General features: G+C 53.2%; 2 long non-coding RNA genes across 2 annotated transcripts in view; one reads left to right on the forward strand and one right to left on the reverse strand.

Moving 5' to 3' along the window:
- The window catches only part of LOC132538011 (uncharacterized), a 447,435-nt gene that overhangs the window by 259,660 nt on the left and 166,909 nt on the right, over positions 1 to 20,866 (reverse strand). The window lies entirely within an intron of this gene.
- Positions 16,937 to 19,558, forward strand: LOC132538007 (uncharacterized). The gene is made up of 2 exons (XR_009549408.1): positions 16,937 to 17,271; positions 17,762 to 19,558. It is a non-coding gene; the product is annotated as an uncharacterized LOC132538007 (long non-coding RNA).

Genomic DNA, 20,866 nt, shown 5'->3' on the forward strand with positions numbered 1-20,866 from the left:
GGGCGGGGGCTGGGGAGGGAGGTGGGCTCGGCTCGGGTCTGCGGCGATCAGGCGCTCAGGCCGCTGCAGCCGCCGCCGCCGCTCACCCGCATGGCCCCCGGGCGCCGCCGCCCCCGGCCCCGGCTCCGTCGTTGGGGGGCTGGGGAGGACCTGGGCGCAGGACCAGGGTCTGAGGCCGCTACCTGGGCGGATCCCGAGCCCGAGCGAGCATCCACGGCCGGGGGGCTGCGTCGCGAGCCAGCCGAGGCGTCTAGCCGTATGGGGGCGCCCAGGGGACTCCAACCTCCGAGAGGAAGCAGAACGCGGCAGGCAGGCGATGGTTAGTCTTCGCTCGCTGGCTAAAGGCGTTTTCCTTTGCCCGCCGGCTTAGCTTTTTTGCAACATTTTCTGGAAAGGCCCCCGAAGTCGGAAAATGCAGTTCTGGGCACCTCGAAGCCAAAGTCGCCCCCGAAAAACTTTTTCCAAAGTTGGTTTTGCAGTGTCGGCCCAAGTACCCAGGCAGGGAGAGGTGCAAACTCCCGCCCGGGCCGGTGTGGGGAGCGGAGCGTGTGCGCCCTGGCGCGGGGCCCGGGCGGCGGGCACGGCGGCACGGCGCGCGCGGCGTGCCCGCTGTGCTCTGGGCCCGGCCCGGCGGACAGGTGGACGCGGCGCGAGTCCGTCGGTCCGTGCGCCCGCCCGCTCTCTGCTCTGGGCGTCCTCTGCGGGCTGCGAGCTGCGGGCTGCGGCTGCTCCCGGCGTTCTCTTTGCAACGAGGCTGAAGGGTGGGCTTTTTTTTCCCTCTCCCTCTTTGCGCGTGTGTGCCTGTATGTGAGCAAAATATCTCTATCTCGGGAATGAAAGATGGGCGCTGGCGGCCGGAGGGGAGCCCTGAGAGAGGTCGCGGGGGAGGCTGCGGACTCAGGGAGGCAGGCAGGCGGCTGCTCCTGGCGGCAGGAGAAGTTGCCACCCTTTCAGCTGTTCCGGCCTTTATAAAGGAGAGGGGAGAGCGCGAAGGTGGGTGGAGACAGCCTTTCCTCTTCTAGGGGAGAGCGGGCTCTGCGAGGGAGGAGGGGGCTCTGGGAGGGCCCGAGACCAAGGTGGGGCACCTCAGGGGTCTCCCAGCGCCCCGCAGCCCCTAGGTCCCTGACTCTGACCCCAGGGGAGAGAGAATTAGGGGCAGCCTAGCGCCCCGCCCCTCCGCCGGTGGCCGTGGCCTGATTTCTGGCCCACGTGGTTGAGAGGGCCGGGCCCCAGACTAGGAATCTGGGAATCACCTCCAGGACCCCGCATTTGCACCCTGCAGCGGGTGAGCTGGGGAAGGGCTCCAACCCAGCAGTCTGACACCCTGCACTGGCTCGAAGTGGCTGGGTCACCTTGGGCAAGTCACTGGTTTTCTGTCGTCCTACACATAGTCCCCAAGTGGGGTAGGGCAACTGGGAGACTGTCATGACAGAAAGAACAAAGTCCCCCTCCCCCCTTGCCAACCACAAGGTGATCCCAGCAAAACCCAAAGCCGGTCCCTTCAGCCTCCTCCTCCCAGCTGCTCGCCTGGCACACGATAGGCGCTGCCGTGGTGTTGGCGGCGATTGGATCTGTGGAACTGCAAAGTCACACAAACCCCACCAGCCTGCAGCATCCTCATGGGGCGCCATCCTGATCCTGAATCACCCCCCATGTTTACTATTACCCTCAGCCCCCAGGTTCCAGGCCAGGGGGCCTCCTCACACCTCAGCTTTCACACAGTTCTCCCAGCAGCCCTGGGATGTGCTGTGTCCCTGCCTTCTGCACTCACACGGTCACACTGTCCTAGTCACATGAGCTTCTGCTGAGCCCACACCCATCGTTGGGCCTGAAGTCTCACTGCATCACCTGGCTGCAGGCTAGAAGGCACATTCATAGCGTATCCTTGCACCCAAGCACAGCCCTAGGGCTGAGGGGCAGTCTGCTTCTCACCCAGGCACACACTCTGGGTCACAGATGAGGCACATCACCATCTCTTCATAACTGCCCATCTTCTGGGCTGTGAAGGTGGGAGACTTCATAGGAAGACCCTCTTTACAAAAGACACCACTTCGGGTGTGGTGTGGAACTATACCACGTAACCCTACGCTCTGGTAACACAGTATTAATCATAAAAGAGAGAGAGAAAGAGAAATAGACACACTACCTTCTGCCTGGTGCCTTCTAAGCAGTGTGGCAGGAGCGTCAAGAGTCTGGCCCAGTGTCTCCGAGAAAGTTAACCCCCCCAGCTATCTCCCTGATAAACTGAACAGCCATCCATAACTGGAGGGAAGGTTTCAAAGAGGCTTGAGACAATTATTTTAGGGAGGATAGAAGTATGTGTCATCTCTGTGGTGGTGGGCTCAAAGGCGTGTGTGTATGTGTGTGTGTGTGTGTGTGTGTGTGTGTGTGTTTGTGTGTGTGTGTGTGTGTGTTAAAACTGGTCTGTGAATTATTGAGCCTCCATACAATTTAAAAGAATTTTTCTGTCCCTCCTTGTCTGTGGACTCAGACAAGACCAGTCAGGTGGAAGCGCAGAGCAAAATGCCTGGTGAATGGCGTGTACCACTTCTCAAAGCAGCTTTCAGAAAATGTTCCCCAGCAAGCCTGCACGGTTCCAGGCACCAGGGAGACAGCAGAAGGCTTATACAGGCCCCTTCCCTGGAGGACCCCCAGCCGGGACAGACAGGCAGATGCACAGACACAGATAGACAAGATGACGAGGGATGGTGGGGCTGGGAAGATAACTCCAAATACAAGTTTAAAATCTAACAAACTAGAAATAGAGACTCTGCCTCACATGGCAGTTAGGGGACCTTCTGTATCCTCATTTATAAACGGGGCGCTTAGGTGGCCATGTAGCAGGTGGCTTCTTTCTAATCTGCGTGCAGCTTCCCAGTGTTATGTCACTCTAGTTTTACAAATGGAGGAGAGTAAGCACATTATTCAAGGTCATATAGCCATCATGTGGAGCCAAGACCTGAACCACAGCAGTGCAGTCCAGCCTTACAACCTACTCAAGTAAACCACCATGCTGTGCTGTCTTCCTATAGGTGATGACACAGTGACACTGAAAATAAGTGTTTATAGGAGTCAGGCAGTAGCGCGGTGGGTTAAGCGCACGTGGCGCAAAGAGCAAGGACTGGTTCAAGGATCCCGGTTCGAGCCCCCAGCTCCCCACCTGCAGGGGAGTCACTTCACAGGCAGTGAAGCAGGTCTGCAGGTGTCTATCTTTCTCTCCCCCTCTCTGTCTTCCCCTCCTCTCTCCATTTCTCTCTGTCCTGTGTAACAATGACGACATCAATAACGACAATAATAACTACAACAACAATGGAAAGCAACAAGGGCAACAAAAGGGAAAATAAATAAAATATTTTTAAAAATTTTAAGTGTTTATTGGGGGGTCGGGCCTACTGTAGCACAGTGGGTTAAGCGTCCATGGTGCAAAGCACAAGGACCGGTGTAAGGATCCCAGTTCGAGCCCCCGGCTCCCCACCTGCAGGGGAGTCGCTTCACAGGTGGTAAAGGAGGTCTGCACGTGTCTATCTTTCTCTCCCCCTCTCGGTCTTCCCCTCCTCTTTCCATTTCTCTCTGTTCTATCCAACAATGATGACATCAACAAAAACAATAATAACCACAACAAGGCTACAACAAAAGGGGGGACAAATGGCTTCCAGGAGCAGTGGATTCATGGTGCAGGCACTGAGCCCCAGCAATAACCCTGGAGGCAAAAAAAAATTGTTTATTAACATGAGAGAGAGAGAGAGAGAGAGAGTCAGAGCATCACTCTGATGATGCAGTGCTGGGAACTGAACTCTCGACCTCTAGGGCTAAAAAATTAACACTTTTACAGGAGGTGGGGTTTTTTTCTTGAGCATTGCACACATTGATGCATGTAAAAGTACTTTGTCAGCTGAAAGTGCTGGACAGCATGAGCTCAGACTCCCTGTCCAGTGTGTTGGAGAAACACATTTACAGTGCAGTCTTGGGGTGCTGGGGGCCAAGGGGGGAGATAATGGGGGGCAGCATCACTGAATACCTCTGGCACCACCCTGCATGGAACCCTGGGAAGCAGCCTGAGAAAGGAGAACGGCCCTGACACTCAGGAATGTCCCAGCCCTCAAGCGCGGTGGACACAAGCCACTGCTACCCAGGTATCTGTGCTTTGGCTAGAAGCACAGGACAGGGACCCTGGGGTCAAGCCCTGGAAACACCTAGGAGCACTGTGGGGATGGGGTCAAATAGTAATATAGCCTCTTCTCTCTCTCTCTCTTTCTCTCTCTCTCTTTCTCTCTCTCTCTCTCTGTCTCTCTCTCTCTCTCTCATCAGGTCAGGGCAGCCACACAGCAGTATCGTCAAAGCATGAGGTTTGGGTTCATTTCCTGCCATCAGATTAAAAAGAAAAAAATGTGAGTGAAGTTCAGGGGCTTCAGGGACTATACCTGGTCCTGAACAACACACTAAGTAGAACGACTATCCTGTACTGTCACTTAAGACAGCATGCTTTCACATAAGCATCGCTCTGAAGAATGTCTCCTCTCTCTCCTGCCTGACTCTGCTTAGCTAGCACCTTCTGCAGGAAGACCCCCAGGCTTTGTTCTTTGTCCACATGTGTCCTCTCTGGCATTAGTACTGTGCTCTGATGGGTCCAGCCCCATTCTTAGTTCTGGTAGCCTTCCACCTAACAACACTTGCTCAATTAACGTCTCCTGGAAGAATGAATAAATGAATGAACAGATCTCTTGTTCTCTCTGTGAGTTCCAGCTGGTGCCACAGAGGTACCAGACCCTAACTGAGGGGCAGAGGTAAGTGAGTGGAGCTTGGACTTGAGCCTCTAAATGGGAGCACAGGGCACCCCTGTCCCCACGCTATGAATGCCCCTGTCCATCTTTGGTACTGGAGCCTCTGAGGAATTGGATTTGCAGTCGGCCTGGGTGTGGCTTACTTGGGGTGGAGAGAAGCATACCCTAAAGCCCTCTCCACATTCCCACCCTGACAGATCTGACCTAGGTGAAAGCCATGTGGGGAACCCCTGCCCCATCCAGGCTCTTTCATTCTGGTTGCCATAGCCTCCACTCTGCCCCATGAAAGCGTTTTATCCCCTAGGAGCAGGGCAGAGGCCAAGGAGAGAGTTGACTTCAGCTTAGGGGCCCAGGGTACCCCCACTCAGCCAAGAAGGCCCAGCAGCACCAGTGCCAGGGCAGCTGCTCTCCCTGACTTGATGGCACAGGAAGTGAAAGTCCAATGTGGATGCAGTCCAAGGCCCCCCACCCCCAGCCTGGGAACTGCAGGTAGACCCCATCCCCTCTGCCATCGAGGCTTCTGCTCTGCTTTGCCATCATATTCACCCAGGGAGGGCAGAGGGCACCCTATGCTCAGTGCCCACTTTATAAATGAGACCAAGACTCAAGAGGGCAAAGGTTTAGGCTTCCTGTCCCAGATATCCTGGATTCAAAGCCCCCCTGTGCCACTACTGGCCTGTGGCCTTGAACAAGTCCCTCTACCCCTTAGAGCCTCTTCCCCTCACCGTAGACAGAAGCAGCAGTAACACCTGCTTTGTGTGATCAGTGGTGCTGATTCTACCAAAACACTAAAAGCAGTGGGTGGACACTCCACTGATGTTGGTTGCACCACCATCATTATCACTCATGCACATACCCCTGAGCTCTAGAGACAGAGTGAGAGGGGAGCCCAAGGCTGGGTGAGGGACTGAGGGGAGGGGTGTCATCACGAAGAACTTGCTCACCTCTGAGGGAGACCCTCTCTGATGAGGTCTGACGATGATGGCTACTCGGACCTTGTCAGGGAGGCAGGAGAGAGCCCAGGAAGACACACAGACTGATGGAGTGACCCTCGGGTCTGGCTCAGTCTGGGGGAGAACAGGACTTGGAGTCTGCAGCCTTGGGCATGTGTCCTGTATACAAAGGCGAGGGAAGCACAGTGTTTGTTTTCCCTGCAGAACCGGGGCATTTTTAGCTCCTCCAGTCTCCAGACAAGGAAGAGGATGTTTGGACGGCCACTCAGATCTACCTGCCCTGTAAGCCAGCTGGGAGTGGAGAACTGGACCAGATGGGCTGGGATGGGACCCCACCTGGAACTTGGTGCTGGCTGAAGCCCTGATAGTCATTATAACCTGCCTTCCAGAACATTCGCCCAGGGCAGGCACTTTACCTGAGCTGATACCTGAGGGGAAAGAGCACTGGGACTCTAAGAGGGAGACTACCTTGCACAGCTTCCCTCAGCAGGGAAGTGGCAGTGCCAGGACTTGAACTCAAGACTGAGATCCCGAAGCCCACACTCTTGTTACCTCCCTGTCACATGATGCCTCTTTTGTGGGGCATGGTTGGTAGTTACCCCACCTTTCATGCCATTTTGTACATGTACATAGCAGATTAAGCAAGCTGTTAAATAGATGTGGATGGGGAGGTAGCATAATGGTTATGCAAAAAGGCTTTCATGTCTGAGATTCCAGAAGCCCCAGGTTCAGTCCCCAGCACCACCAGAAGCCAGAGCTGAGCAGTGTTCTGGTAAAATAAAATAAGTTAGATCAAGGGAACTTTTCAGGATTGGAGGTATGGAACCCCAGTCCCCAGGGAGGAGGGAGAGGGGTGCCTTGCTAGGAGGTCTGGTTTAGTCAATCTATTACACATCAGTCTTTCCTTGCTGTCAGGTTCTGAAGGCTCTGGGAGGGATCTAGGAGGGAGGGCTGGTGGTGGACAGCCCCTCTTGATAGGCAGAGTATGGGGTATGGTCCACAGACACCTACCAGCCTCTCAGAGGAGTTCCACGGAACCTGACGGGCCTGTCAGAGGAGCAGGAAGGTAGTGGCAGTGTAAAAGCCACAGATGTTTCGCCTGTACTCCTAAGAGCCAGCATGGCTATGCCTGAGCCCAAAGACTGTTCCACACCTAGTAGGTGGATTAACACAGTGAAGCCTCACAGCAGCCCAAGAGAAAGGAGGCATGATCTCACCTGCCCTCCTGGTGGGGGGAATCAAGTTCAGGAGCAGCTCTTCAAGGTTACAGGCAGGTGAGAGCAAGGCTGAGACTGACCCTCGGCAGCCTGGTGCCCACTTTACTCTTTGACCTCTCCGCCCAGGCCCCTGCCTTTACCTACCCACCCACACATAGTAAGCAGGCCCACCCTACCTGGGGAAGGGGCTCCGGTCAGACCCACCAGCTGAGGGTTTTCACCCTCACCATCAGTGCCCACTGTGCTGGGCTTATGCTGGGTGGGGCCCAAGACTTCTGGAAGGAAATGCAGGTGGACAGTCCTGTCCTGGGCCTCCTCTCTCCTCTCACCACCTTAGTTCCACTGCATCCCACCCCTAGTGGGAAGCCTCCCTTGGGGAGAAGTTCTTAAACAGTGTGGATGGCAGACACATTCTCCACCATGCAAGCCAAGGACACGTAGCAGGTAGCTGAGCTTCAGAGATGGCATGTGACCTGCCCAAGGTCACACAGTAAATCAGAGACAAGATGGGATGGCATTAGGGTCTCCCAATTCCAGGGAATCTGACCCTTCTCTGCTCAGGGAAGGACCCCACAGTGTTTTGCCAGTGTGTGAGAGGCAAAGAGGAAGCAGGTAGGTAGAGAGAGATCTGAGGGAGACAAGAGTCCCGTTTGTTTTTACTCGAGCTACCTACCCCCACCTAGAGTACCCTACAAGCTCCTCTCCACTCCGAGGCACACGCACACCTGCCTTGTCCCAGGGAGCTTTCCCGAGGCTTGTTCCTAGAAGTAGCAAGTCGTCCCCACCATCACTGCTGGGAGGCCATTCCAGGTGTACCTTCTGTGAGACCAGGAGCATCTTCAGAGCAGGACTGACAGCCAGGGCAGGAACTTTCATGACTGGGCCAGGACCCTGGCTCCCAAGCCCTGCCATGCTGGGGCTACTAGCTATGTGTCCCTTGGCAGGTCATTGACCTCTCTGAGCCTCGGTCCTCTTGTGTGCCTGAGACTAGGCACATTTGCCCTGCAGGGCTGTTCTGAGGCCCTGATGTGAGGATGCGGTGCAGGCACCCCCATGTGGTACTATGCACAACAAGCAGGAAGGTTTTCACTTTTTCATCAGCATCTCAGTCTTCACGCTGCTTCTCAGGAGTGTGGTCCACCCACCAGCAGAGCTGCTCCACCTAACGGCTGACTAGATGGGCCAGGAGTAGTAAAATTGTATGTACATGAAGTCCTGGATTCACAAAAGGAAAAAGAAGTAGAAGACCAGACCTACTGAGTTAAACTGCATTTCAAGAAGCCCCCTCCCCCACCCCCACTTGCCCCCCTCCCTGTGGCCCCTGTGCACAGTGGGTAGAAAAACACTGAGCTCAAAGGTAGGTCAAGGGCCCAACAGTTAACTCATTGGGAAGGGACACGCCTTGTCATGGGGCCCAGACCAACTCGAGCACCACAGGGGTGGCGCCATGGCGCTAGAGGAAGCTTTTTTGCTGTGCCCACTCCCCCCCCCCCCCGTCTCATTGAAGAAGCAGTTCAGGGGGCAGGGCAGACGGTGGCACACCCAGTTCAGTGCACATAGTACTAAGCTCAAGGACCCGTGCAAGAATCCAAGTTTGAGCCCTCGGCTTCCTACCTGCAGGGGGATACTTCACAGATGGTGAAGAAGGTCTGCAGGTGTCTCTCTTTTTCTCTCCCTGTCTATCTCCTCCTCCCCTCTCAATTTCTCTCAGTCCTATACAATAAAAATTGGGGGAAAAAATGGCCACTAGGAGTAGTGGATTTATAGTGCAGGTATCAAGCCCCAGAGATAACCCTGGAGGCAAAAACAAACAAAAAAAAACCAAAGAAGCAGTTTGAATTGGTGAAACCACTCATGTGTGAGAACCCCTGCACCATAAGTAATAAATAAATAAATGGCCAGAAATATAGCATAATGGTTATGAAAAAGACTGTCATGCATGAAGCTCTGAGACCCCGGGTTCAGTCATCAGCATCACCAGTTCTCTGGTAATAAGCAAAACAAAACAAAACCAGGTAGGTCAAGAGTGGTCAAACATTGTCACTTCATATGATGCAAGTTAATTCACCAGGCCCCTGAATCACCTGTCAATCCAGTAAAATCTAAGCTTCCTTTTTTTAAAGTTATTCATGGGACTGGGTAGTGGTGAACCTAGTTGAGCACATACGTGTTACCATGTACAAGAACCCGGTTCCAGCCTCCAGTCCCTGGGCCTGCAGGGAAGAAGCCACCCTGCCATCTGCCTTGGTGGTCAGCATAGAGTGACAGTCCCTGTGCTCCAGATGAGACAACCAAGGTGCAGTGGACTTCTCTAAGACCACTGTCTTTTTAGCAACAAAGTTGGATTTGCACGCAAGTCACAGGGCTCCCAGGACGGTGTTCACAGGAAAAGAAAAAGGAATCCTCCCTCCCTCCCTCCCTCCCTCCCAATGTGAGTTCCTTTCTCATTTTGTCTATGGGGACTGGGGAGGGGGCTCTGGGTCTGCATCCTCTCAGCCTTGTAAATGCATCAAGACACAAGGGAGGAGGCATGCTTTCCATGCCCACCCCTTCTACAGCACACTGGCCAGAACTAGGGGCTTCCCCTCCCCCAAGACCACCACAAGGTGGAGGATGCATCTCCTCCCTCATCTCCCCACCCATCCCCAACCTCTCAAAGCTCCTTCCTGTTTTGATGGAAGGAAAAAAATTTTCAGCTTTTTCCTTCTTTATTTTTCCAGACGGGTGACTCGATCAGGAAAGGAATTCCCCCTCCCCAAACCGTCATGGTACCTATACATCAAGCCCATGGATCCAGGCCCATCCTGTTGTGCTGGGGTAGTCACTGTTATTTTGGGTGCTTTATGGGGGTGGCACCCCAGGGGGGTGGGTCCTGGGGGGTGTTCAGCTGTCTTCTTCTAGTCCACACCCCCCTCCCAGGCTCTTCCCCACCCCCACCCATCCTCCCTGCCTGTGATCAGGAGGAGGGAAGGAAGCCTGCGAAGCCAGGGTATAAATAACTCAGGTGGTTACTCAGCCCCTGAGAACATGATGACATGACTCATGATGTGAAACCCAGAACAGCAGCAGGCAGCCTCCGGCCTCCACCCCGGCCAGGGGCAACAAGGAGAGGAGGGGGGACCCGGGAGCCCTAGGCAAGGCCCAGGAGGACAGGCAGGGCTTCTCCCCCACAACCCCCAGTTTGGTCTCAGACAAGCCCTGTCCTAGCTCACATGCTGGGACTGTGCACCTGGAGTGTGAGGGGCCTGGGAATCACTCCCAAGGCCTGTCCTGAACAGGCAAGAGCCGAGCTCTGAGCACAGTGGGTCCTCTCCCTGTGCCTGGCACCGATGGGTGGGAAAAGCAGGGCTCTCAAAACAGCTGGTCCCCTCCCCCTGGAAGGCAGGAGCATCCAGGCAGGGTGGGAGGTCAGGCATAGGCAGGATGACAGTGCAGGGACTCCACCTGCTGAGGCTTCCCCCACTAGTGTGGCCCTGAGTCAGGACAACCAGCAACCTCCCTGGGAGACACAGAAACTGGACACCCTCCTGGATCACTGATCACTAACCTGGCCAGTGTCATCATCCGGGCAGCCAGGCTGGGCGGCTGGCCGCCCCCTCCCCCAGCTCTGGCCAGCAGGAGACAGAAGCCAGTCCCCCAGCCCAGCCTGTGAATCCAGAAAATCCCCAGCTTCGGGCAGGCATGGACTCCGGGTTGCCTTGGCAACAGGTCCAGAGCCCTCAAAGGCAGAGCTACTTCTCAGCTGGCCCCCTGCTGCTGCCTGGATGCTCTCCTGCCCTGGTGGGGATATGGCTGCCGCTGTTGACTCTGCAGAACCCAGACTGGCCCAAAGAGATATGGGGAATCCTTGTGGGCTTAGCACCTCGATCCTTGTGGGGGGGACATTAACTTCAGGCCTGCTGGTGTGAGGGTCTCACAGCTGATGGGGTATTGTCGGGATCACCCAGGGTCTCCTCCTCTCTTCCACCTTTGACCTTAATCCAAAGGGCAGCTTGTACCTTGGCTCTGCCCTGATGACCTTTTCTCTGGTCTCTTTCAGCAGGGAGAGGGCCACTCCACCCAGGTCCCCTAACCCCCTACAACCAGACAGTGTGGCATGGCTCGGACCCAGCCATTCAAGGGCCAGCCTGCCCTCTGGCCCCTTGGACAATGAAGACTCCAGGAATATTGTCCTGCCTGGGCTGAATCAAACACTCTAAATTTAGCTCCTCAAATGTGTCCTCCACTTCCTTCCCTCACGGCCCTTCTTTCACAGTGGTGAGGTCACCCTGGAATCACCCACCCCAGCAGCCAAGCTTGGGGGTTTCCAGGTCCAGACCGCTGCCCTGCTCTTAGGGGATAGGCTGTGGGGGGTCTGGGGGCCAGTGCCTCTGCTGCCTCCTTCAGGCCCTGCTCTGCTCCTCTGGCCAGAACTGAGTCCCCAGGCCTAGATGGGGGGGGTAGTTAGGGGAAGGGGGACAGAGCACACAGACCAGGGGAAGGGAACCGTGGACCTAGACATTCTGGAAGGAGCATGGAGTTTCAGTCACTCACTGGATGTGAACCAACTGGGACCCATGCTAGGGAGCTTAACCTGCCCTGGGGGAGGTCAGGTCCATCTGTCAGTCAAACCATCAGAGACCTATCTGAGATGAAGAAACAGGCTGCTGGGCTGGGGAGAGATACTGGCTCTGAGAAAGGGGTCAGGGAGGGCCTCAGCAACTATGACACCCGAGCTAAGTCTTGGATGAGCAGAGAGAACTATTCCAAGATCTGGGTGGGGTGGCAAGGAGGGTGGGGACAGCAGCCCAAGAGAGGAGGAGTGTGTCTGGCCTGAGGCACAGCCAGGAGACCCCGGGGGGGGGGGGGGGTGAAGGGGAGTCAGGTGCTGGGGCTGCAGGGATGGGAAGCCCAGGAGGAACAGCACCCCTGAGAGCCCAGCTCCCTCCTCCCAGTGATGAATGAGCCTCGTGCCTGACTCAGACTTTTGTGTCTTCACATCTTAGAATAATAGAAACCCTTTGCCAGAGGGCACCTTGGATCTACCAGCTTCAGTTCTCTGCTCAGTCTGTGGGGCCCAGAGAGGGCGTGTGTCTCACCCAAGGGTACACAGTGAGTCAGAGCTCTGCAGGGAAGGCATTGATATACCTCAAGAGGTAGTCTGCCATCTGCAAAGGGTGAGTCTTTTTAAGAACACTGGATCGTGGCTCTGGAGGTGCCATAGTGTGTAGTGCAACCGGCTTGCAAGCATGAGGTCCGGAGTTCAATCCCCCAGCATCACATGTGCCAGAATGATGCTTTGTTTCTCTCTGTGTCTCTCCTGCTCGTGAATAAATAAAGCCTGGGGACCCTCAGCCCTGTGGCCACCTCCAGTCTCTAGCCTGCATAATAGCCATCTTGTAGTACAGGGGACAGTGGGGGGTGCGTGCAGGCCCCTGGGCATGAGGAGGTGTGTCCAGTCTCCCATATGCAGCAGACAGGTGTTCCGGCTCTGGCCCACAATCCTCCCCAAGCGCAACCTTCCCCTCCATTCCCGCCCTAACTCCCAAGGGCCCCCACTCTCTTGCCTTGCCAGGAATCTGGGGTTGGCAGGGTTGTGGGGGGGCTCTGGAATGTCGCTTTCCGGTGCCAGCACCAGCATGCCAACCTCAGCAGAGGCCTCGGGGTAGATGGGGGATCACCGGATCTTGTCTGGAATGGGGAGGCAGGCAGGCAGGAGCCCCAGGGGGAGGGCTGGGCCTGCTGCCCCCTCTCAGATGGATAGTGGTCATGCAGAGCTATTGGGCTCCGTGGTCTGCTGACCTGCTGACCCCTTACCCTCCCTCCAGAGGGGAGGTTTTGCCTGAAACACATACACACACACACACACACACACACACACACACACATACACCCTCCAGGTTTACACTTGAACCCTATTGGCAGTGTGTTTTGGAGATTTCTGCTTACCTTCAGATACAGGACATGAGGGAAAGCACCTTGGACCAAGGTTGACCTGGGTTTGAATCCTATGTTGATGGGGACTATAGCATCTATAGCTTGGAGATAGTCCCCTGCAGGGCAGCTTGCCGTAGCAAGTCTATTAGTCCCTGACCCCACTTGGTCCCCCAGTCCCTGACCACAAAGGTAAAGGAGAAAGCTTCTTCCCTGTGAGCACCACAGACCTGGGGTAGAGGCTGAGAAGGGCAGCAGGTACCTGGTCAGGTTCTTAACTCAGGGAGGGTGTCAGAAAGATCTCAGTGTGAATCCGGACTCCCCTACCAACCAGTTGTGTGTCCTTGGCCAAATGACTAAACCTCTCTGAGCCCTGATTTCCTCTTCTGTCTAATGGAATAATGACAGTGCCTTCCCCCTCCCCAGGGTGGTTGGAGCATAGCTGTTATTATTAATATTATCAGAAGAGAGGGGAACTCTTGGGGCCCCAGAAGGCAAGGGGCAGATTTGAGCACCTAGAATGGGGAGGGGGCTGCTGGTACCCAGACCCTAGTCGGCCTCTTTCAGGAGAAGCTGCTATGCCAGCCATGGTGGGGACCCCCCACGTTCCCAGCTATGCCAGTGGTGGGGCTGGGTGAGGCCTGGCCTCCTTTTGCAGCCAGATGCCCTTCAGGCCTGGGGCAGGGCCACCCCCTCCTCTCCTCTGCCAGCAGGGCCCAAGCCAAGATGCCTTTATTTTTAAACCTGTGAACAATGCCTGGCTGGGCCTGGTCTCGAAGATGATGGAGAGCAGGGTGGAATGGGAGTGACATTTCCTGGGCTGGATCCTCCCCTCACCCCAGCCAGGTGTCTGGGGGGCTCTGCCCGCCAAACACAGGTACTGACTCCTCCTGCCTGGCCCCTACCCTGCTTCACCTAGGGGCCCAGATTCCAGAATCCTCCACAGTCCCTATGGCCAACTAGATATACCACTTTTGGAAGTTTTTTTTTTAATACTTTTTTTTATTAATTTATTATTGGATAGAGACAGAGAGAAATTGAGAGGGGAGAGGGATATAGAGAGGGAGAGAGACAGAGACACATCTGCAGCCCTGCTTCACCACTCATGAAGCCTTCCCCCTGCAGATAGGGACCAGGGACTTGAACCTGGGTCCTTGTGCACCACAGTGTGTGCCCTTAACCAGGTGCGCCACTGTCTGGCCCCCGTGGATATACCACTTTTAAGGGAGAGCAAGGATCGGACACAACTGCCATGCTCCAGGGACCCCTGTGTCACCCCAAGAATGGCTGTAGGCCCAGCGCATCTGGCACCTCAGGGGACTGGAGCATTGGGCAGTGGCCAGGGGCTCAGGTCCCCGGAAACCAGCAGGATGGGTAGATGGGAGTCAAGAGGGGTGGGGCCTAGGTCTCCTGCCTCAAGTCCTTGGAACATTCAGCAAGAGCCATAACTGCCCTTCCTCCCTCCAGCTCCTCTTTGTAAAATGGGACTTACTAAGCCCATCCACCAGAATGGCAGGATAGCTCACTTGGATAGTGTGCTGCTTTGACATGTAAGACCCAGGTTCGAGCCCAGCCCCTATTACATTGAAGGCAGCTTCAATGCTCTGGTATCTCTCTCTCTCTCTCTCCCTTTCTCCCTTTCTGTCTCTATCAAAATAATAATAATAAAGCACAAGTGGTGTGACCAGCAGAAGGATCCCGATTGGAGCCCCCGGCTCCCCATCTGCAGGGGAGTCGCTTCACAGGCGGTGAAGCAGGTCTGCAGGTGTCTATCTTTCTCTCCCCCTCTCTGTCTTCCCCTCCTCTCTCCATTTCTCTCTGTCCTATCCAACAACGACGACATCAGTAACAACAACAATAAAACAAGGGCAACAAAAGGGAATAAATAAATAAATATTAAATAATAATAATAATATGCCCCTCCACCACTGCTATAGGCCAAACAGACCCCAAAGTATCCGTTGTGGTTTAAGATGTGGGTTGATGCTTGTGTCTATATGAGTGCGTGTGTGTGTGTGTGTGTGTGTGTGTGTGTGTGTGTCCCACTGCCACTAGGATCTGGAATAATCTCATTGCCCTAAAACTCCTAAGTGCCCATTCTTGTGGGACCCCAGTCTCTCGTCCCTGGAGCCCACTGGCCAGTTTTCTGATGCCATCATGGCACCCTCTGACTCCACACAGGACAGCAGGGCACACAGGAAGCTGGCAGGGTGGAGGCTGCAGTGATGTGATTGGCCATTGGGGAAAGTGTAGGGGTGCACTTGGCTCTGGAGAACAAGGCAGGCCTCCCACTAGGGATGTCACGTGTGCAGCTGGGGGCCAAACCGGCAGGTGAGGCACAAACATATGCTCATTGGTTCACCTGCATTTATTCAAACACTCAAGCAGGTGGTGCAGAGTTCAAAGCCACTCAACACCTGTTTGTTCCATCTCCTGTGGAGGAGAGCTGCTCAATCTGCACAGAGCAGGGCAAACACTGTCTGCCTGAAGCAGGAGGGAAGTTCAGGTTCACAGAGCCTGTCCCCGGGGAAAAGGGTGGTGGTGTGGCAACCCAGCCTAAGCTAGAGCCAGCATTTCTCTGCCATTCATCATCATCATACTCTTCTCCTCCTTCTTCTCATTCTCTTTCTCCTTTCTTCTTCTTCTTCCTCTCCTCCTCCTCCTTCTTCCTCTTCACCAGAGCACTGGTCAACTCCTACTGTGGTGCCAGGAATTGGGGGCCTCTGATCCTTGGGTATGCCCATCTTTGAGTGAACTGCTACCATATCCCTCTTAGCAGTGAGGAAGTAGAGGTCACACAGCGACAACACTCCGTTTTGGCTTTCAGTCTGTGATGGATTACACTTTCCAGAGAAGACCATGGCAAGAAATATCTCCCAACCTCTCCCTCTTCCTCCTCCTTCTCCTTCTCCTCCTCCTCCTCCCCTTTCTCCTTCCTTTCCTCTCCTTCCTCCTCCTCCTCTTCCTTCTTCTTTTAAGCCAGGGTTTCACTAAGGCTTCACACCTGCATGATCCCACTGCTCCTGTTGGACCCCTGTTTCTCCTTTCTTCCAGATAGAGGATGAGAGACAAAAGAGGAGAGAGAAGGAGAGACACCACAGCACCGCTCCACCACTTGTGAAGCTTCCCCTTTGCATGGCACTCATATGTGAGACATCCCTGGGTTTCTTCATTCTGTCACAGTCTCAACAACGTGATAAAATGGACTCAGCACAAGACAGTGGAATGCTCCCTAACATTGTGGAATCATATGCAGTGTGACCCAGTGTGGCATCTACTGCTCTAACAGAAATCAACTTGTCAAGTAGGGATACATTGATTGTTGGATAATCCATATTATTTTTACCATTTCTGGTTTTCTTTTTTTTTAAATATTTATTTATTAATGAGAAACATAGGAGGAGAGAGAAAAAGCCAGACATCACTATGGTACATGTGCTGCCGGGGATTGAACTCAGGACCTCATGCTTGAGAATCTGATGCTTTTATCCACTGCTCCCATCCTGGACCACCCATTTCTGGTTTTCATACTAGAAGGAACATATTTTTTTCTTTCTTATGTTTATTTTATTTGATAGACTAGAAAGGGAAATTAAGAGGAAACGGGGGGGGAAAGAGGGAGAGAGAAAGAGAGACACCTGCAGCCTTGCTTCACTTGTGAAGCTTCTCCCCTGCAGGTGGGGACTAAGGGCTTGAACCTGGATCCTTGTGCTTGGTAATGTGTGTGCTCTAACAGCTGTGCCATAGCCCAGCCCCATAACGTTTTTTTTTCCTCTTTCTTTTCAGTTTTGAAATAAGCATTTTCCCTTGGGGGAGGGGGATCTTTGGAGCCTGTTTGCTGCCTCCAGCAGCCAAGGCCACCCCTTATAAGCCCAGAGGGGAAGTTACTTAACTTTCCTGTCTCCATGTCCTCCCTCCAGCACAGAGGGACAATCCTCTGCTCCAGAGCAGGGGCCATCTGCTTCCACACCCCACCCCCAACTAATAAGCAGGAAGCCCCAGCACCCTCACCTCAATGACAGGTGCTTTTCTTAAAGATCCCCAGACCAATCCAATCTTAGGTGCACTGTACAAGCATTTCCAGAATTAAATGACACTTTGTGTGTGCCAGACACAGTGCTTGGAGCTGGGGACTTAGTGGCAAGCCAAACAGACCGAGTCCCTGTCCTTGTGGAGTCTGGTCCTGTAGAGAGGACATGCAGTGAGCAAGTCAGTAGCAGGCAACAAAGGGCAAGCAGTGGGAAAGTCACTGATGACCACTCAAGGTAGAGGAGATGTAGGAGTAGCAGGCCGTGGGGTGTAGAAGGATCTGGAGACTTCTCTGAGCAGGTGATGTTTCACATGGTGAGTAATGAAAAGAAAAGAACCAACACAGGCCGAGGGAGCAGCAGGTGCAAAGGTCCTGAGGTAAGAATGAGCTTGCTGCTTTGGAAGAAAGGCAACAGGCCATGGGAGGAGAGGGGAGTGTTGGGTACAGGGGCAGGCCAGACAGCTGGGGCCACAACTCTCACTGCCTCTGAACTACCACTGATGGAACTGCCCCTCCCCCAGCTGGGTGCTGCACTGCTGCCACCCCTCCTGCCTTGTGACCTCAGCCCCAGCCTCAGCACCCACTTCCCCTTCCAGCTGTGACCCTGTCCTTTCCTAGATGGCGCCACCCTTCCCTCCCAGGGGCCAGGCTTCAGCAGTGAGGACTCTGGCCCCAGACCAGAGGGTACTGACTGCCCATCTCCCTCCACTGCCCCCCTGCCCCCCAGATAGCAGTCTCATTGTCTCCTTCCCTTTTGCCAACTTTCCCAGAAACCACAGGGATTACCCCAAATACATCAGTTGTTTCCTAGGCCTGGAATGCCCTCTCTTCCCTCCTCTGACTAGATGTCACAATGCTTCTTCCTAGAATTCCCTGGGCTGTAAGCAGAAGGTGGATCACGCTCCTCTCTCTTCCCCCAGGACCTGGTACCAAGAAAGATTTTAGTCGATGGATGGTTGGATGGACAGATGGATGGACAGGGAAGTTATTTGATCCAATTGGCCACTTGTCCACTGGGCTATATGCTGTATTCCTCTTCTGCCAGGGATCCTGCAGAAAGACCAGCCTGCAAGGGGTCCCGAGCGTGCCCCTGCCCTGTCTAACTAGGCCCCCAACCCACACAGAACTCCATCATACATCAGAATGTAAAACTAGAAATGCCTTGGACTGAGACTCTGAGGCTCCCTGTGACCTAAAGACTGCTGCCACCCCAGACTGGCAGTGCAATCAGTGGGCACAATCATGTACACAGGCCCTCCCCTACCACTGAACCTTCTGGGAATGAAGTGTGATAGAGATTACTAACAGAAACTGGAGGCAACCTACCAAAGCCGACTGAGAGCCCAGAAACCTCCGGGAAAAGGCACACACACATATACACCGCCTTCCAGTCTCCCACACACTTCTGAAGAATGGTACCCTGGAAATAAGGTCACATGTCACACCTGGGCCATCCTAGGAAAGAACACAGTCTGGGGCATGGCCCTGTGGCTGGAGTGTTAGCCTCTCCAGAATGAGGTCTCGAGTTCAATTGCCAGCATTATATGTGAACTAGTCATGTTCTGCTTCTCCCTCTCTCTCCTCCTCTATATCTCTCATCGATAAATAACTCTTTAAAGATGTGAAAATAAATAAATAAGACAAAGAGGTGAGAAATCTTCACAATTCCTGTGTCAGGGTCTTGAGGCCTGGAAGACTGACCAGCTCAGAGTCACACAGCTGTGGGGGGAGGAGCTTGAGCTGAACAGAGGATGCTAACCCCTGGCCCAGAGGCCTCTCTCTGATAATGATGTGTTTCTGGAAATCTCTCCTGTTCTATTTTCCAAAATGACTCAAGAATACTTATACTGACAGAGGACAAAAATGCTCCTAGGGACTCCCTGGTAAGGATGCTACCATCTCTCCAAGGGACTTGAAAGCAGAACTAACTAACCTTCCCAGGAAGTGAGACACCATTTATGTACCCTCAGAATTCTGGAAGTCATCTTCTTAGACTTGGAACATAGAATAATGGTCAGGCAAAAAGACTTTCATTCCTGAGGCTTCTAGGTCCCAGGTTCAATCGCCAGCACCATCAGAAGTCAGAGCTGAACAGTGCTCTGGTAAAAAAAAAAAAAAAATGAAGAAGAAGAAGAAGGAGAAAGAGAAGGAGAACTAATAAAAATCCCTTCTTGTCTTGTCCTTACTTCACCCCAGCAATATAGAGAACTGGACCCATTTCACTGAAGCCCCAAAAGATGGGGTGATTTGCCAAGGGTCACATAAGCAACTTTGGTCCTGACAGCCAGGCTACCTACCACCGCCTTGCCACCTCCAAGCTTAGTACCTTCCCTGACACCTTGTACTTAAGTTTGACCTTCCCCTGGAGAAATCTGAGCGGAATCTACACAGCCTCAACTCCCGCTCTGAGTTCCAATTCTCTTTCTGTTCTCCTGCCTTTACTATAAAAGCAACAATGCATGTTCACTTAGGAAAATCTGCAAAAGGCAGGAAAGTCAAAATAAGGAAGAAAAATCACCACCCACGGGTCCCACCACCCAGTGACAATCATTGTTCAGGTTTGATGTATTTCCTTCCATAGTTTTTTTGTTTGGAGCCTTTTTTTAAGCATGGCTGAGATCATACTGTACATTGAAACTAAATAAAATAAAATAAAATAAAAAATACTGGTGGTATCCTGCCTCTTGGACTTGCCATTATATCACCGGCACTTTCCTGGTTATTTTACTCTCTGGAACCTCCTTTCTTTTTCCTCTCTTCTGAGCTGCATTTGTATTGGCTGACTAATTTTTTTTTAATGTTAAGATTCAATCAGGTTACCAATTTTGGCTGCCTAATATTTTGTCAAGTGGAAGTTCCATAGTTTACTTAGCCAACCCCTTTCCAGTTTTATCAGACATCATTAATAATATATTTTGATGGACTTTTGTACAGAAAGTTTTCCTTTTTCCAAATATGGAAAAAGGATCACTTCTTGGCTTGGATGGAATTCCTGGGTCAGTAGATCCTGTGTGCCTTATTTATTTATTTATTTATTTATTAACTAGAGATTGAGAAGGATGAGAGAGATAAAGAGAGAAACAGAACCCTACAGCACTACTTCACCACTTGTGAAACTTTCCCTCTGCAGGTTGGGATCGGGGGCTTGAACCTGGGTCTTTGCTCATTTAACAGCAAGATGCACCTCCGCCCTATTCTTCCTGTGTGTTTCTGACACACCTGATCAAATTGCTTCCCTAAGGGTCCAAGCTGGACTCATTCCATGGGCCCAAGAGGTAACTTAACTGTCCAAGATCACCAGTTGGTTGGTGGATCTCAGGCTTCTTCTCCTGTCCCTTGTGTGTCCATCCACAAATCACTCTCATTAACCTACTCATTCACTCACACATTTATTCCAGGCATCCCCGCTATTGTCAGACACAGGTGCAGACCCTACAGAAAAGCAAACCCCCTGCTCGTGGTTCCATCCCTGAGGCAGGGAGGGGAGCACATGAGAGGGGAGTAGCTGCAGTCCACCTTCCTGTGGTCATATGCAAGAAAAGGCGGCTGTCCCCATATGGGCTGTGTGCCATCTCTGTGTCATTTGCATGTTATTTGCATATCCAGTTGCAGCGGAATGAGAAGGCAGCCCCAAGAACAGTGTTCAGACTGAGTTTTCCCCAAACCTACAATGCTATGTAAAATTTGACCTTCCCTTAAAAATTGCAACATCTCACAAGTACGGGTTCCTGGCATCTCCCAAACATGCCGGGCCTGATGCCCAGACAGTATTGGGAGATGGATGCTGAGCTCTATGTCCTGTACCTGGGCATGGTACAGCCACCTTGCCGGGACAGTGCCAGCTTCTTAGTGCTTCCCGCTGAGGGACTCAGAGATAAGAGCAATAATTTACCATAACTCTGTAACAAAGACCAAGATTTTCTCTGGCAGGTGGCAGAGCTGCAAGAGCCAGAGGTGTGGTTTGATGGGGGT

Source organism: Erinaceus europaeus, chromosome 4 (assembly GCF_950295315.1).
Source record: "Erinaceus europaeus chromosome 4, mEriEur2.1, whole genome shotgun sequence".
Classification (NCBI taxonomy): domain Eukaryota; kingdom Metazoa; phylum Chordata; class Mammalia; order Eulipotyphla; family Erinaceidae; genus Erinaceus; species Erinaceus europaeus.